Genomic DNA, 16,204 nt, shown 5'->3' with positions numbered 1-16,204 from the left:
ACACAAAACCATCTCCAACGATTTGAATATTTTTGACATGATTTTTTTTTTGTTCTCAATTCTCTCCATTGCATTGTGCAAAAGAACAGAATTTACACCAACAGTTGAATGAATTGTTTCACTCTCCCTAGTACTCATTACAAGAGGATATGATGATATACAAAAGACATACTGGATACAGCACACTACATTAGATACATTTTTTTTTATCATATGCATATTAAAGTCAGCACACATTGAAAATGGTATGCCATTTATATTGTTTCGTCTTCTTGCCGAGACAATGCTCAGTGTTTTTCTTGTTCATGCTTCAGATGAAGAGGAATATGACAACCAGAAAAAAAGAAATCCACATGCAAATTGTATGTGACACGTGTTTAAGAAAAACATTCGAATAACGACCAAAAAATCAAGTGAAACTACGTTTAAAAAAAAACAACAAGGAAATAGAAACAAACCAGTTGCCTTTCGAAAACACACCCACAGTACACAAGTGTTCTGGCTGTTATTGCACTATAATAAACAATAATGATATCCAATGGTGTGACGAAAAAAGAACTAGAGTCCTTCGGAAATGTCGAACAGTCGCAGCTAAAATGAAATTTGAAAAATGGATAGACATTTGCATTTATAACAACTAAATTGAATCACATTTCAGATTCTTCTTTTTTTCTCAAGTTATAAGATATTTATCTATGATTTGTCACTCATATCACTGTTCCATTGCTTCCGACACGCATAATTAAACCATAATGAGAATAGCCAAAAACTTTTGAACATACTTCGGTACGTTGAGTTTAAGTCGAACCAACAAATTTAAAATTATTTATATTTGTTTTTTCCTTTCAATTTAATTCTCTAAATTAGGGCAAGTTGAGTCCCCTTAAGTTTTTTTAGTTTCATTTACCTTTTACTTTGCTACCGCGTATTTTACTCGTACTTTGAACCACAAAAACAACGATCAAAAAAATGCCATAGAAAAATCTGTGAACTAACTGTTTTCTCCGCTCACTTTGAAGTGTGAAAAATCTGTTGCTTTCATTAACATTTAGAAGAACATAATGCAATTTGTTGTTGAAGAAATTTACATTTTAATAAGTTGAGAAAGAGAACATTGATGTTGACAGGGCAACAGACATTAGAAACGCCCCAAGTCAAAAGTATCCGATGACTAACAGAGATCACATTAATTTCTTCAGTAAATAGCGCGAAAAAGTTTTTCTTTTTCACTTCATTTCGGAACTGTGCGGTTTTATTTTTATCAACCCGGTATCGTTTCAAACTACAGTTAGTTATTCTGTCAATTTTCAACGAAGTCAATTAATGTTTTCTTCTTTTGTCTTTTGAAAAGAAAAGTCAATGCGCGAAATGAAAATGTGGTGTTCATGTCGGTCGGATATTGGTGCAGAGTGTGCATTTTGTGACAGTGAATTAAATCGATTTAACTAATTCAGTCTTGTGTTTTTATTCGCATCTTGATTTCAGTAGCAGACACAGTTAAATGAAAACACTTGATGTGAAAAATGCATGAAAACAAGAACATAAATTCGTTCCACGCGGCCACATAACACAATATTTTCTATCAACGACAGAAATAAACATGAAAACGATAGAATAGCACGAAATAACAGTATTGCAAAAATGTTTTCATTCATAAATAAAGTGTGTGTTGCCGTTGGATTGAATTTAATGTGTCGAAATTTAAAATTGACACATTTTACTTACGCTATATTCGCGCCATATGGTTCATTGCACTTATCGAGTCATATTTTTTTGCCGTAAAAGTATCTTTCTTTTAGAAACATTTAACTGTTTGTTTGTTTTTTCGAGGTGTCAAACTGTATGTACATTGTGCACTGCATGGCATGTTTGCTTTAAACATGTGCAATTAATCAAAAATTGCGACCGTCGGATTCAATTGATTTCTTTGTTTCAAAAGCAAATTGGTTTCACCACTGAATGAAGTGTAAAGTTTTCTATTGAAGTAGCAAATTGAACTTTTAAATGACAAGTTAATTAAATTGCTTTCTTTTCAAACCTTTTGACATGAGGCCACTCAATAACACATTCATTTTGTTGAATCGAACAAGCATTGAATGAAAATCCCAATGTTTGTGGTGTTATGATTCTGACAAAGTAAGTTTTCGATATTGATAACTTATTTTTGTCTGATTCCATTTGCCCGACGAAAACTTTCTGCCTTTTCCGTGATGATTCATACAGCTATATTGTGCGGAATAATGTTTATAAATAAATCGAATTGAACTTAAACAATTGTTTTTGATTGTGAAAACGACTTTTCTTAATACTTTTAAAATGGATATTTATCGTTTGAATGTGCTTTGCATGCGATGAGCGTGACATTTGAATAAATATTTAAAATAGAGAGAAAGGAGGCTGTGTGGATGGAAAATCCAAATGTTCAGTAGATGGAAAGTGCACTGCATAAAAACGATTTATAAACAGTCTTCGATTGTTTTCGACAATGCGGCACCGGCACCGAAACTATATGTGCAACGAAAGTGATCGGCTTTATTTTTCTGCGTATTGGATTTAGATACGCGAAAACAAGGAAATGCGATACAATTTTTTTTTGTTCTTTTTTTAAACAGAGTAAATAAAGCAAACGCATGGCGCTGAATTCGATCTAATTTATCTCTGATTTTTTTATTTTGAGGCGGGAAAATGTCAATTCAATTAAAATTCAAAAAAGTATATTACAAAAAACTTCAATCAAGATACAATTTTACTATAAACTATTTTTAAATTGTGTACCACGATGCACTTGTTTCCGTGATATGCAATGAGATGTGTAATTTATTGTTGGTGTTGTCGAACACACAGGTCACATATGTTCATCGAACCAAATAAACATTTCTGTTTGACAGGCTTATTTATGGGCGCGCTTGTGCATTGTCATGACAAAGTGTCCGATCATAGAAAAATAGAGCCTTTGAAAGATGTTCTGGACATAGAGAGCAATTTTATTTATAGCTTGCCGTAAAAATCAAACAAAGAACGGTAAAAGGTTTGCCTCTGGCCCTTAATTTGTTTCAATTTGGTTATAGTTCGCATTATTTGGCAATATTCGATTGAATCGTCTGTGCTTCGTTTAACGATAGCACATCTTCAATCATCATCGACGAGAGAGAGAGAAACCCATGTGGCCTTTCAACATCGGTCGGCCGTAAACGCCAGAGAAATAATAATCGAAAAGACTTTTTTGTTGCTTTTTTATGTTTGGTCGTTTTTTTTCTCTGCTGAATGCAATTGATTAAATGTGACTTTGATAGGGTTTCGAAGAGGAATCAAAAAGTGCTCGCCAATTGGTAAAAAAAAATTCGGCACGTATCAAGATTTGTGTACTGTGACAAGTCTACAGGCAATAATTTCGATTCAATTACACAATCAAACAAAGCGAACAATACTGTTTTTTATTCCTCTTCGATTTACCCAATGCATTCATCGAGACACGAAAGAAACAGCCGTCGGAATAGTGGACGATGCAACGTTTTATTATTTATTTAGATGGATGTTCGATCTCGTTTGCTATTGTTACGATTGACGGTGGAATTTATTCGGTTGGTATCGAGATTGATTTATGTGGCACCAATTACATTTGTGCTACGCAGAAAAGAAGAACATTTGCAATTTGATTTTTGTATGCGTGAATCGGGAGAGGAAAAAAATGCAATACGCTTTTATAAATTGTTTTGACACAAAAGTAAACAAATGTCCACTTTTGTGCCGATCCATAACGAATACTAAGTACCATACTATTCCTCGTTGTTTTGCCCGGTGATTTAATGAAAGGTGTAATGATAGTTGATGTTCTGTGTAATGTGCTGTTCGATGTTTTGTTTGATCTCGACATTTTTTCGTCGGTTGAAAATAGAGGGAAAAAAAGAAAATCCGTTCCACACAGTTCTTCGCTTGAATGATTTCGTAGAGCGAATTATTTTTTTTTTCGTTTTCGGAACGTCCATTGATTATACATTTTTTCCTCAATTTTTGCTGCTAATTTGATGCTCTGAAATTGGATATCCGACAGAAGCAGTTTCCTTTTCCCGGTCTGCTTTTTTTTCGTTGCTTTTCTCATTCTTTTAAAATAACTTTTAATGATGATACACCGTCAGAAAAATTCACCAGAAAAATAAACAATGGAAATAGGGTGAGACGTTTATGACAGCACACTGTTTTTGGTACGGACAAAACAGTATAAAGTCCATCCACATAGCTAAAGGATGCCAGCCAGAGAATCAGAAATGTGGAATGAAAAAAAAATTGAATTTTGAAAACATTTGATTGCATATATGAGCCGGTGTTGAAAGGGGATTTTTTTTTTCGTTAGTTGGTTGTCATGACACGGTAATTCAATTTTAAATGGGCAAAATGGACCAAACGCAAAATACAAATGCTTCGTGAATTCAGTTACGGCAGTCATACAAGTGCACACATCACCACTGTGGTGGTCAGAACGGTGAATTTATTGATATGTATTTAGAAAAATGCTCCTTTCACATTTCAATCCCAAATATAGAGTACGATTTTACTTATGATTGTTGATGTGATGAAATACGGTACACATACATGACTACCAAATGTTTCAAAACAAGGATAAATATGTTTATAATCCTTAATTGAAAGCTGTTGCTCGGAGAAAAATTTATTTTTCAATTTTCCCGTTTGGTTTTTTTATATCTCCGGGTTTTCGTCTGCTATTTTTTTATTTGTTTTTTATATTTTTTTCTCTGTGTGTATAGTGTACAAGCATATGTGCAGAAACGCCGAAAAAATGTTATTAAATAATGAAAAAGTAACGGGACTGATGAGAACATTAAGGGGGAAATATAATGATAACAACGTGTATTTTATTCTCTTTTTTTTCTGGTGTCTCCCAAATGTCATATGTGTGTGGATTGTGGAAGTCGTAAAAAATTCATTGAAGAAAATGAGACAAATCAAAAATAAATAAGCATAATAATAGGAATTTTGGCAAGAGCGCATGAAATTCAGTTTGGAATGGGACGGGAACTCATAAGCTAAATGTCGATTTACGAGCGTCTGTCGTGCCGAGCGACGAAATGAAATCGAAATCAATTTCTGGCCAAATACTAAAAGTTATTAAATCAACTTAAAATTGAAAAAAAAAAAAAAACTCAAATCCGGGATATGCCCACATATGCCGCAAGTAATGATTGCAATTAGCGTTTCTCGATTTTCATATGTGATATCAAGTAGATGTTGGTCGGTAAATTTTATGACTTTAGTTTCTAATAAAACCTAATAGCTATTTTTTCTGTTTTTTAAGATCGTAAAATTGAATCAGATTTTATTTTTTGTTGATTATTATTTTATTCGACGGTATTGTCAAAAACAGCATCTCTTGTAATAAAATATTTGAATTCCAGTTGAATGATGTTGATTAGACATAAAATAGTAGCTGCGAATGAGAGGAGTGCGTTCAATTGCCTCTTTATTTAATCTATTGTTTTGGTCATTGACTCAATAAAGTCACTGGAACTAATCCATTCGATTTTATAATTAATCACTAAAGTCAGTTGTTGCGTAACGAAGACAGTATAAAGGCAAGAATCAAAATGACTATGAATCAATGTAAACATCATAAAATTATATTCAAAAGGAATAGTGAAGCCATTAAGTGACGCAAAAAAAAAACTAATAAAATCAAATAAAATGGAACGATAAAAAAGATTCGAGAGCATAGAAAACAAATACTGTCTCATTTGTATCATGGTTTTACGCTTTTTTTCGTTCCATATTTCGGTGAGTGAGAGCATAAATCAATCCTTCAGCTGTTGTGTATTTAATAATTTAAAAGATCATAAAAAGTGAAATGAAAAAAATCAAACTTTTGAAAAATGATCTGTGATGATCGTTAATGCGATATCTGCCGCGTTCAATGAACGATATCTGGATGAAGATAAAGAACCAACATAAATTTCGACAATAGTGATTTAATTTATCAATAAAAAGATATCGTCCTTTTAAAAATGCATCTATCGTCAACAAAGTTGCGACATTCATTTATTTTACTAAAAAAAAGAGACGTTATCAATCTGGAAGCAATAAACAATGTATGAACGTTGAAAGATTCCATTTTATCATGGTTAAACGTTTAGAACATCGGTTAATTTGTTGTATAATTAAACTTTCTCATATTATCGAACATGTATTGTCACACTCTCCCACGCACTTTCCCAAGTGCGCCCTGTGCGTTATGCGATTTAATGCAATTCGTCATTTACATGGTTCGGTTCCTTTCCGATTAACACAATGGCACTGCGTACAAAGAGCAAATTTCAAGTTGTTTACATAAAAATAATCTATTGTTATACTTATTTCGACGCACACCGTCGGCAACAACATACATTCACATTTCACAATGATGCAACGAACCAAAGGGAGAAACAAAGACGTACAAGCAGAGCAACACCAATACCGAAAACTTACAAATAAATAATCAATACGGTTCGAAACGTGCTCATTTTAGTGCAATGTCAGCAACATAAGCAATTCACATCGAAAATTGTTTTACGGGTTTTTAGCGCAATTCAATTTTCTAGAGAGTGCAATCAAAGGCGGAAAAGTGAAAAGTCATTGTTGAATTGAATAGAAGCGCGCCAGCGCTCGCTCACTTCATAATTGCACACGACCCCACGGCTTTGAATTGGACATTTCAAGCACCTACAGAGAGAAGACCAACTCATGATTGTGTTCAAAATATTTTCGAACAAACAATAAATTGTAATTAAATTTTCAAAGTGGACGATGGAACGCAAGTTAACAACAATAAGCATTGACTCAAGCCAATATATATTGAAAGGTAGATGCAACTAAATGCAAATGACGATGAGAGTGGAAAATTGGGAAGATTCAAATCATTTTGTGAGATAGCCATCAATAGAATGGTAATTTGTTTCTATTGTTTGGTCAAGTCAAACACGTTGCTGTAGTGGCAACGAGTCAATAATATAATGAATTATCGGCTGCATTAGGTGCATATACAAAGCATTACACACATCATTCGTGCACTTCAAACACACACACACAAAAATAAGACGAACCGATGAGATACATCGATTATTATTACTTTATCCAATACATTTTTCAAATTGTCTCTTTCTTTCTCGTCGTAAACGAAAATTCAAAATAAAAAAAAAACCGAACGTACGAAACAAAGACGAACAACTACAAAAACGAAAAGGTATATTACATTATTCAATGAGAATCAGATCAATATTCAAACAATTTAATCTTCGTAATCCGCTATTGTTTCGTTGAATTCGATTTGCATTGTGTGTGTCGCATTAAATGTGATTGATATACAAGTCATATCGAAAACCACTGTAAAAGCATTGTACATGGAAATATGATGCGTGCATATGATGGAGTAAAAGAATAAAGGAGAGAAAGAATCGAAAACCATTTTCACGTCATCCAAAAATTGATTGATTACCATTTTTACGCAGTATTTCATTCGATGATAGCCATATATACGACCAGAAACGGAGATTTAAAAACATCAAGGGAAAAGTAACACAAATTTACATATATGCAATGCACAATAATAATAATTGTTTTGGGTTAAAATGTGTAATCTGAGATTGTGTTTGGTGTTTGTGTATATCACAACCGCATGCAAACCATGTACGTTCGATATTTTGTACGATGATGACTCGTCAATTTGTCGGCCGGTCGATGTATTTTTGGTGGCATCAATTCGTTTCGGTTTTTGAAATTCGAATCGATTTAAACGTGAAAACCACGGAACAAATGGGAAAAAATATATATATGCAAAATTCCCCTCAGAAATTTAACAAAATGATTGAATGATTCCTTGAGCTCGAAGACGTTTTTATTGTGATTGACGAGCATCACACAATTTTCTAAACATCTGAGAAACTTTCCAGTGCTAAAGGGGTAGTTTTGGAAATCTGCGGTCTCTGTGTAAACTAAATCAAAGTCATTCCCAAAACACTTTGGTTTTCAAGACACTTTTCTAACAAGAACAAGAGCCTTTGAACAATATTTTGACTACAAACACTAGTCTAACATTGAACATGAAGAAGAAGTGGCTTTCAATATATTTGTTACTGCTACTACGCCAACCGATCAAATTTTAAAATCTAATTAAATCGAAATTACAACGTATTGAGTGTGTGCGCAATTCATGGAATACACATCATATAGTCATCATGTTTGATGTATTGTTTCATTGAAAACCATTTCATTGTATGGCAAACAATTAGAAAGTATCCAAACTATTTTCCAGTTATGTCAAATATAATTCAATTAAAATGTTGTTCCAAAAGGATTTAAATCCATTTTCCCAGGTCCTCGAAAAATATATATGAAGAGCTCAAACTCTTCTATAAACCTACCTGTAAACCATGTTCCCATGCTGAAAACGCTTCGTAAAATGTGTTTCCGATCGTGAATGTACTTTTAAGCCATTTCATAACTGATGATATTGTAATTTAATGAGTGCACAATTAATAAACAAACCCTCATACGTGCACAAGCTGAATGGGAAATCAGTGCGCTTATATGTCAAACTTTCACATTGAATTATTGTGATGAAATGTATTTCAATACATGGAATTTCACTTCAAATACCTCGAATGTGAACAATGCATTTGGTAGCAGCAAATAGTATTGTTTACTTTGTCGGTAGTTTACACTATAATTTTTGTTGTTGTTGTTTGTTGCTTTTGTTGATACGTTTTCAATTGAAGTACGCTCCGATTTGGTACCATGTAAATAAATATTTGGCAATTGGTAAATGTATTAGAATTTCCAAAACATACTCAATATTTAAACATTGGCCATGTTTTGTTATTTATTTGTGTTAATATACAGCGGACATCAATTAACTTTTCATAGTTGGTCGCGACATAAAATGTCTGGCGTATTCATTCGTTTTGAGAGGTGAACTAAAGTTCATGCCACAAAAACAACTGAGATTCAATTGCTTTGTTATGGCAAAAATTGAAAGTCACAGACAACGAGAAAAATGAACAATAAGTGTATGTGAAGAATCTTTCAATGACCAAAGTCCAGGGAAAGTAACATCCTTGTGGCTTCCAATTCAACGAATGAAGAAACTAAGCATAATGAAATCCATCATTCGTAAAAATCGGTAAAATCTCTTAAAAATATAATACAATAGACAAAGCGATGTCAAAAACATTAAGAGCCAATAAATAATTTATGTGAAACTATTATAACTGTTCTTTGCGAGTGCATTTTCATTCATGTCTATTGTTCGATTTTTTTGTTGTTTATACGGTATCGCATTCGAATTTTTATTGTTAAATCAAAACAATCAAAAGGAGATAAATGGACATGTCGTTAGAAGCGCATTCGACCAATGGTCAGTCATTAAAACTGATAGCTATGGCCATAACAAGCGACCAAAGTTCATCAAAAGACGATTTTTCTGTGCGAAAAAAAATCAGTATTTTTTTTTTTATTATTCGTGGGAGCTGCGAACAATACACTTATAAATCGAAAAAAAAAAACTTAAATTAATATCGATATTGTTATACGATGATGTCAAAATGGATTCAATGAAGAGAGATAGAATGAAAAATGGCGAACGTCTCCCTCATGTATCACCGGACAACAGCAATACAATAAGAGCAGTCGCGGCAAATCGATCAAGATAACAATAGCATCTGTATTCGAGTGTGTGTGCGTATAATGCATAGCATCATCAATGGAACTGTATCTCCAGTCGCAACGCGTAATAGTTTGTAATTTATTTTCATCTTTCAAATCGTTTCCGATTTTTTTTATTCATATCTTTTCGCTCCTTATTACAACATATTTTTTTTTTCGCCGGAATCCGAATCGTTTCACCGATAAGTGATTACGAACATCAATGATGAACCAGGCTCAATATAATTCAATATGAGTTGTTGAATTGTGTGTTTATTCTTTCGCTTTAACATCGTTAAATGACGAGTAGACGAGTAGACGTGGAATAAGTGGAGTGCAAGAAGATTGAAATCAACCTCAAATGATGACGCGAATATAAACATATACGCCATTACCACTTGAAAAATGAATCACGCTGTTAGATTGAACATAGAGAATAAACTTTTCGTTTCATTGATTTTTACGATTATGTTTGCTTGGCGCATTGAATCGTCATCATTCAAACGCATTTTCGCTCATTTCAACGATGAAAAGTTCATATATGAACTTTTCGCAGTTTTATCTTTGTGTTGAGTGGAAATGAAGTAGTATAAAAAAAAGACATTGAATTGCTTTCACTATAAACGAAATGTCTTTTGCTGACTTTTATTTCAATTGTCTTCAATGCCGTAAATTTTGACTTCAGTACCGGATCTCTTTATTTGAATGTCTTTGTCAATCTTAGGAATGTTTCGCATATGTCCAATAAGAAATCCATATCATTTTATACTTCACAAAGAATTTTGTATTAGAAAATGATTGAAAAAATTGCGATTGCCATAAAATAATTTCAGCTAACATGTGCTGAAGAAAATCCAACAAATATCAGCAATTGAAACGAACGGGTGCGTTCATCAATGGAACATTTTAAATGATTTTCAAAAATTAAATAGAATTAAGCATATGCCCACTTTTGTTGTTTAAAGCTTAAATTTTACGGTTATGAGTATAGTGTCAACTTTGTATCATAAATAAAATAAATGCAATATGCATATATGCCATAAAAATAATTTTAAAAAACCTGCGATTCACTTGTAGTCACAGCACGCTGTCATAATTAGACGACACTTCTCGTCATGTGTAACATGCATTCGATTTTATACATTTTGCGGTTACTGCATCAACACATATGGGATTTGATACATTTATTTAAAGTATATTTGCGTGTGCACGCGTGTATTTTCATCAGGCCAACACATAATCATAATCATAATCGTTATCATTACATGGCTTTGTTTATTGAATTTACTAAATCGTCAAAGTTTGAAAAAACCGGTTTAACGATACCATCACGGGCAAAAAAGTGCCGAACTCTCGGTTTGATATGTTTGTAACCACCCTAAAAAACACACATACGCGCACCATTCAAATTTGCTCAGAAATAATTTATCGGTACTAAAAACCGAATACACAAATAAAAAGTGCGTATGGGGCACAAATTTAATAATAAAACCAATAAAATAAAAGAGTTGATATGGATTTGCACTTGGCACGTCGGTGACGAACAAGTGCCAAGCATCAATCTACGGCGAGAACGAGAGAAACAAAACCTCACATATGCAGTGAATAGCAAACAGCCTTCGCCAATAAAATAAATCTAGGCCATTTGCCTAGTTGACAAATCAGGAATATAAAAGGAAACACGGCGTTTGATGTGCAAGTGTCAAATTGAATACGATAATGCTTTTTTATGTGTGTTTGTTTTTTTGAATATAATATTTGAAATGAAAAACAACAATAGCAACTACCCAAATGAAATTATGAACGTACGCGTCGGCAAATTGAAATCCACGAGTTAAGCTCAATATAACAATAAAATTGAATGAAATATGTCACCTAAGGATATAGAATATGTTTTTAACACAAGCTATTGTTTTCGTCGACTTTTTTTTGTGATTGAATAAAAATTTTGAGTGAAGAGAAACATGGATTTCTGAACGGAACAATTTATTTGACAGACAAATTTACTATTTAGAATTGTGTACAGAATACCATTCCTGAATCGATATTCTATAGAAACATAGGGCACCACAATTGATCGGAATAAAAGTAGCAAAAATGGTTTTCACTACCAATAGTAGCCTACCACAAATGCAACATATTTGATCTAACACTAACACTCTCATTTCGGTTTTATTACGGTTTTGCCTTTTTGTGTATTTAAGAGATAATAGTTTTGCTTTCGGGTTACAGTTGTTCATTTACCATCTCTCTATTGCCCTTTTCTCGCTAGGCATATTTTTATTTTCAACTCGTACATGGATTAATTGGGATTATAAATTTTTATTCAATTTTTTTTTCTAGTCGGAAGCAATATGCATAGCACCCGCTCCCCTAATCTATGAAAATTATTATTTATTCATTTTTATTCCAACATTCAAATGAAAAGAAAAACACCAAACATATTATAACCCGTTATCTGATACTAAAAAAATGAAACCGAATGTCCTTTTTTCTAATTGGTAAATTTCCTCGAATGTCACCGACTGACATCGCGACAGTTGTGAATAATGCTTATAATCTTCTTTACATTTTATACAGCAGGTCTTTTGCAATTCAACTCGCGATACAAATCTAAATTGATTTTAAACCCTTTCGCGGTTTGCTTTGCATAAAGTATATGATACTTCTGTATAGTTATCATGGTTCGATCTGTGGATTGTATTTACCCTTTCATCAAATTATCACTTCGTTTCACTTGGCTGCCAGAGTTATCTTATAGTTTTCGGCTTAATTTGTTGTCAACTCGAAATTGTTCATCTTATTTCATCTTGCAATATATCCAGCGGCAGTTTGAAAATAACACGAAAGCAATTAATTTTGTAAAACAGAAATTATATAATCGTACAAGCTGTGCTCACAGTTGATTTATGCCGTTCGGCATATTCGATTTTCGAATTGCCGTAGATATAACATACACCACATAAATTTGTTGGTGAGCATCAATTACGAATGGCAAAATTCGATAAAGCGATGGCCATCGATGGTAATTTATATTTATCATTGCCTTAATTTGCGGAAAATTTATGAATTAACTGATTTTCAATGAGATTTCACAACACATCGACGCCATTCTTGAGGTCGATCTTATTGTTGCTGCACTGTATTGAACTGAAACCAAAGCGTATACGTAGATTCTATATGAACCCAAATCGTGTTGTAAGTGCATTCATAATGCTTAATCTTTGTACAACATCGCAATGCATTGGCTACTGTATTTGTGTAATACCTGCGGTCAACTTGTTATTTATGTGCAAACAAATCTTTGCAAACATCGAAACAAGCATTTAATAAAAAAAAAAACAATCCTCACGATGACATCGACGATACGATGCAATGATGATGATGCCGACAACGATGATATTGCAAAGGATCAAAATTCAAACTTAATAATTCACGGACATTTGTTAATTGCGCTTTGAAATGAATAAATCAGCAGGTCTCTGTCGATGTTTGTGCATCGGGATTATGAAGATGATAATGAGCTTGTTATATTTTGTTGAAGTGTATAAAATATTACGTGCATATTCAGTGTCTTTGGTATGGTTTTATTTATGACTCCTGTTTTAGCCATCATACGTATTAGATATGCTATATTATTGGATACAAAGTTTTTATTACAAATGTGAACCGAGTTTGGGCTAATGCCTTTTGGTATTTATGACGATTGCATTTTCGATGTTGGTATTTTCCTTTTCCTTTGATTTCCATGAGTAAAAACACTTTGAATTCACACTTGAAAGAATTTGGAAGGGCAACTTGAGTAAAATATTTTTGGTTTTCAGTCGAAATCAAATGAAAGAATATATATATATATGTCCCATACGATATATTCTGAATTTGCAAAGAATTTCTAATGCAAACGCCCAGAAAATGCACACATGATATAAAATATATATGAAGTTGTGAATACATATTTCTATTTGCGGTCATGTTTGAAATCGCTTTGGAATAAAATTTATGATTCAAACCAATTCAAAGACAATTTATTAATTAATATAAGAGTTGGCGTGCATACACAATTTGCTGCTTTTTCTCCATTCAGAATGGGCAGTGAAGTGACAGTCGGGCGTTTGATGTTCACTTTTGTGTAACTTGACCGTCGCAAAGAGAGCATTCATTACTTGGAGATGAGATCAATGTACAGAATTTATTGTAATTAGAATGTTTCGACATTTGAATTTCTCCCGAGTGTCGGGAAATATATAGAAATGTCAAACAAAGACGACGCTTTGTCTTTGCGGTTTTTGGACGGGAAAAGTCCAACAAGAATGCAAACATCGCTTTAAAATGGTGCATACAAGCGAAACGAAGAAGGGATTATAAATCGTTTTCTCTTTAGACATTTGGCCCAGTGCAAGCAAAGATGGAGATTATGTTTATTTATCGCATGTGGTTGAAATGCCATGCAATATTTATCGCTTCAATTTTGTTGAAAGGATTTTCTTTTCAATTGAACAATATTATTTGTTGAAGAAGGAGAATGCGTCTTCAATCTAACCATTTCAAAACACAAGACAGTTTTTTTTTATTCTAATGTTCGAGATGATTTGTATCATTATTTTTTTTCGTTCTGTTAATTTGTTAAATTGTAAATTAGGATGCAAAACATAAGCTAGGCTTTTATGTGAGTGATAGGGTTAGAGAAATTGTTTGTAAAAACCCATTGGGATTGTTGAAAAAGGGTCACGCATTTTTTCTTCGCTGTATGTTCAAGTGTTCATTTGTTGCTCTTTTGCTCCTGTTTTGAATGCCGCATGATGCTTATCTCCAGATAAACAAAATATATCTTATTTCATTTCTTTTTTTCTTTGCATCTAACAGCCAATTTTTTCACTGTCCGCCCACTTTCTATATTTTTGTTTCGCCGAATAGCAATTTATGATGAAAGAGAATTAATGAGCTTAAAAATTAGAAGCTGAACATCACATTGCCTTATTCTTATTTGGGCTAATTTTTTAAAAACATTTTCCTTCTTTTCTCGGTTTAATCGAATCCCTAAGTATTTAAAACAACACCGAATTTGAATAAAAATAATAGAAAATTATATAGGCTTGGGATGCTGCTGTCTCAGTGGGATGCTTCTGAATGCAAAGATACAATGTACCATTAAATTGACCTGATCAAATTGCTGCGATAAGAACCGAAAACAAATGAACTGAGATAAAGCTATAATGAATGAGAGAAAAAAAATCTAAATAAAAAAAAAAACAAGAAAAAAAGTAATTTGATATCGTTGCAAACAGAACGAAATTAACTTAATCTATTTTAGCCGAACGACCACCGAAATAAATACAAGTTAATTAATCAGCCTCTTATTCATCTCTCAATGTCTCTGGCTCATTTGCAAATGGAGATTGTTTCAAATATGTCAAACGGTTCGTCGTGATGAATGACTGATGCCACTTGAACAAATTCGTTGATGCCACAGAAAAACTTACGCTTCAATCCCCAGTTTTATAGAATTTATTTGATTTCATTCTTATCACTCATTCTCTCGTTTCGTCATCACCAACCCCTCGTCAAAAACCATTTACATGGCAGTTACTGCATGTTCTTTTGACGCCAAATGTGTGCGGTACAACGATTTATAAAGTTCAAAGCAATGTGAAAATTTTCGAAATTAAAGGCCAAAATTCAATTTTTTGGTGGCAGAAATGGTGTGCACTGTGGTACATTTAAACAAGTTGAGTGGAAAAAAAACTACCAACAAAGTATAAGGTTCAGTGACCAAATCATAAACTCAATGAATGGACGGGTCAAGTTTTGAAGTTGACGATGCCTTCTGAAAATGAACATCGTATACGCATTCATTAACCGCAATCATGTTCCTTTCATGGTCAATATGAAAAATAGTCCTTTTTGTGTGCGTAAACACACAATGCATGGCGATAGAGAGTGTGTGTGCCTTACGTCTATATAAATAATTACAAAGTGGAAATTCAATTTAATGGAAGTCGGAAGCGATAAACCTCACATATTACAAACCGAAAAATTCTCACACAATTTCACGTGAATCGCTCGTGCAACGAATAATACCGTGCAACACCATTCGCTTTGTGTGCTGACTCACACTATCATTAACTTTAAATTTTCACTCTCCCTTTCACACCAACAATTTCACATTATTAAAAACTATTTTCTAATTATTTTCGGAAGTCGAAACCTTACCGAATATGGAAATGTGTGAAATGACATCGATAGCCCACGAGCCCAATCCATTCAATATGACTTCGAAATCGAATTTTACAGCTATAAAAACGACACAATACGATGGACGTACACAAAAAGCAAGAGAAGTGGCGTTAAGTTGTTACTGGTTGAATAGAACGCTAATTAACATGAGATCGCTTTCCTTTTTCTGATACAAACAACGCATACACATAACGTACTACACTGTGAACGAAGACTGTGTGAACGCTTCCGTGTATAATGTACGATGTCAAGTCTTCAATGGGCTTCGATGATGAATGTGCACAAC

This window comes from Contarinia nasturtii, unplaced genomic scaffold, assembly GCF_009176525.2.
Source record: "Contarinia nasturtii isolate CC-2019 unplaced genomic scaffold, AAFC_CNas_1.1 Cnas_scaffold_695, whole genome shotgun sequence".
In the NCBI taxonomy this organism is placed as follows: Eukaryota; Metazoa; Arthropoda; class Insecta; order Diptera; family Cecidomyiidae; genus Contarinia; species Contarinia nasturtii.
Note: the sequence above shows the minus strand (reverse complement) of the source record.